This window comes from Adiantum capillus-veneris, chromosome 14, assembly GCF_014529385.1.
Source record: "Adiantum capillus-veneris isolate H3 chromosome 14, ASM1452938v2, whole genome shotgun sequence".
NCBI classification, from domain to species: Eukaryota; Viridiplantae; Streptophyta; class Polypodiopsida; order Polypodiales; family Pteridaceae; genus Adiantum; species Adiantum capillus-veneris.
Window position 1 is genome coordinate 25862120 of NC_140944.1, and position 3416 is coordinate 25865535.

The window sequence follows — 3416 nt, forward strand, 5'->3', positions numbered from 1 at the left end:
GCTACCAACAAAGTGTAGGCATTCATCCAACAATTTGATGCGGCCTTTGGAGACAAGGGCTTCAGGCAGTCCTCCAAACTATACCATTTAGCTATACACTTCCAGAAATCGGCTCTCCAATGGTGGGCTAGCCTTCATGGCAATGGAGAAGCCCCAAAGACATGGAAAACTCTACTACAACTCTCAACGGCCTGGTTCTATCAACCGAAGTAATCCATCGCACCATGGTTCCTTCATGCATCAATTTCCAACAAGGGGCTAGACGGAATGTCAAGCCCATGGAAAACAAAGACAAAAGTGATGCAAAGGGAAAAACCAATGCCCAAAATCCTTCCCAAGGCACTTCCAACAACAACAACAACAACAATCGGTCCAAGGAGAAGGGAGTTTACAAAGGCCAAAACAAACTCTTTCCTGAAGAGCTTGAAGCTTTTCGCAAGGACCATAAGTGTTTTAAGTGTGGGGAGCAAGGACATGGCTATCCTTCTTGCCCCAAGAAAAATGCTCCCAATGAGACTCCTAGGGCTTCCACCTTCTACTCTCTTGGTTATTGTCAGCCATGTTAATAAAATTTGTGTACTTACTTAGTGTGTGCTTTGGAAATTCAAAACCTTAGTTGCCACTCCTCTTAGCCTTTGAAAATTGGCTCTTAAGTATCTACATCCACGGATTGAAGTGGTTAATTATAGAGAGTAGTGGAGTGGGTATAATATTGCAATATTGCCGAGGGCTATCTCCTTTTGGACTTCTTATGGCTCGATAATGGTAAAGCCGTAGGCAAGTCTAAAAAGACTCCATTATTAAGTCCAAAGCTCCCAGTGTGTGCACCATATCCCACATACTGGGCTCAACAAAATCGATAATAGATCCCAGTCCCACTTACCCTAATATAATTAATAAAATCAACCATTTAAAGGCTACTTAAGGACCTCTCTTCTTAAGCAAGAAAAGAAAAACCAAATGCTCTGATACCAATGTAATGGAATTGGCCTATTAACTTTGAGAGTAACGGAAATTAGAGAGAGTACTTTTGTGAAATTACTGTGTGAGCATAGCGGGTGAACATAATTGATGGTAGCAACATAAACATAGTGTTTAGTTAACTTGGCATGGACAATAATTTTGCAAGAGAGAGAATTTAGAGAACATGATAACAATTGAGGACCGGATTCTTGTGGAGCCGGTCCCCCTTCCAATAGGCATTTGTATTATAGTTTCTCCCATCAAGAGAGACTTGTTACAATACAATCTTTGTGTTCCTTGTGACCTAGGTGATGCAATGAAGATGGAAAGCTTCATGCATCATGAGCATAACATAAACTTTGTGGAAAGCATTAACTATCCCAAGCCTCAGTTCCAAGACCTCAAATATCTTCAAATGTGGAGAGAGCTAGCAGGGAATGAGGGTAGGGAAGAGGAAAAAGAAACATTTCATAAGAGAAATATTTAGTTCTACTTATCATCACTCTTCTTGCTAGCATACATAATAGCATAGTAATGAAGATGGAGAAGATGGCAAGCTTAAGCATTGAAGCATAGCTCTTGGTTGGATTTTCATTCCATAGCCAAGAGTGTTGGTGTAGGCTCTCAACCTCTCTACTTGCTTGGAGAAGGAGAGGGAGCTCTTGCACTTTGCACTTCACACAATGAGAGAGAGAGTGTGTGTGGGGGAGAGTATATCCCTCAAGTAGGACCCCTACTTGCTTTGGTCGACCCCCCCATGTAGTTCATGCTTGAAGCTCATTGGACCCCTCCAGGCCTAGCTAATCACAAGCAAGAGTCATACCAAGCAACAAGGGTAGCCTTGGGACAAGTGTATCGCTTTCCCCTTTGAGAGAGAGAGAGGACTTGATAAATGCTAACAATTAATTAAATCCACTAAATTATCATTGGACCCCTTGGAAGGCCAACCAATAGGCTTTAGGCACACCATGAGGGTAACCTAGGTAGGGGCTTGACTTGCCTCTTGGGCAAGGGGTGCCCTTTGGGAGAGAGAGTGGTCAAGCAACCACCCCCCCTTCTTGCAGGGCTTGCCCCCTCCTTGTAAGGATTTGCTTTGACTTTTGTGCCACCTCAAGCCCCTCAACCTTGGGCCTAGTTCTCATCACAAGCTTGGCCCTTAAGCCCCTCAAGCTTGGGCTAAATTCCCACCTCAAGTACAGCCCTAGCATCTTAAGCATCTCAATCATCAAGCACTTCAAGCATCTCAAGCATCTCATCAGGCATGACAAGCATGTCAATCTTGGGCCGGGTTCCCACCTTAAGCACAGCCCTAGCTTACCTAAGGTCAAAGGATTTTTAACACTAACTATTGGAGGTCTTCAATGAAGATAACCCTAAGGTCTTTATGCTCCATTGGTTAGCCTTGCTCTTTGACAAACCGTATCTCATTTGGGCCCCATGTTGAGATAGATCTATAAGCACATGTTTATATCCTAACCCTTGATCCCGTTTATTCTCCCACATTAAATGATCAGTTTAATATGAGAAAATCATTTGGGTTGGTTAGATTTTATGACACTATATAATGAAATTTGTAGGAGGGGTAGCCAAGAATCTCTTTTGGTAGATGTCCACACCCTCCCCCTCCCCACAAGCCTCCCTCACTCTAGCATTGATGGCTCCCTATGCATTGGTTAGGTGGCCCCATTTAGACCGGAGTAGAGGAAGTGCTTTAGCAGGGGCTTTGGGAACTCAAAGAGGTCCCCCAATCTCCCAAAGATAAAGGACCTTAAGTGGTAGCATCCCAAGTCCATTGGATGGCTCACTAGATGGTGTATAACCTAGCATGGCATGTCACCATGTCAACCTCTTCAAAGAGAGCTCATTTTGGATGTTGGGGCACTCTAAAACCCCCTTCATCACCCACTTGAGGTCACACCTTAGGCTGGCAATGGTGGCCCCTCCCATGACATTTCTTTGTGTGAGCGGTGAGTAGCACCCTATCGGGATAATGAGTTCGTGAGGTAAGACGGGTTAGCACCGGGGCTGCTCGCTGTGGGAAATAAGAGAGACAAGATGCACGACACAAAGCAAAAGACTTCGATGACGCCGTAAATGATTACAACTGACAACTTGAATGTTTTAAGCTGCTAATAATTAGTCAAAGTGGAATTCAATTACAAACGTTTGTCGTTAACGCCATTGATAGAGTTAAGAGAGTTTAATAATCTTAAATTTGACCAAGACTGCAAAATTTCCACTTATGCCTGCCATTAGAGCCTTTTGAAGCTAATTAGAAAGGAAGTATCTGGCAAAAATTCCCCGCATGATGCCCTTGTATCCCCCATATGGCAGAGAGAAAGATCGATGGAAATCTTGAAGCCATTGCTTACTCATGTGCTACTTCTTTAAGCCAAGAGAGAGCTTGAAGTCCTCCATGACCCAAGCTTTAGCTTCCTTCACCATATAAATTT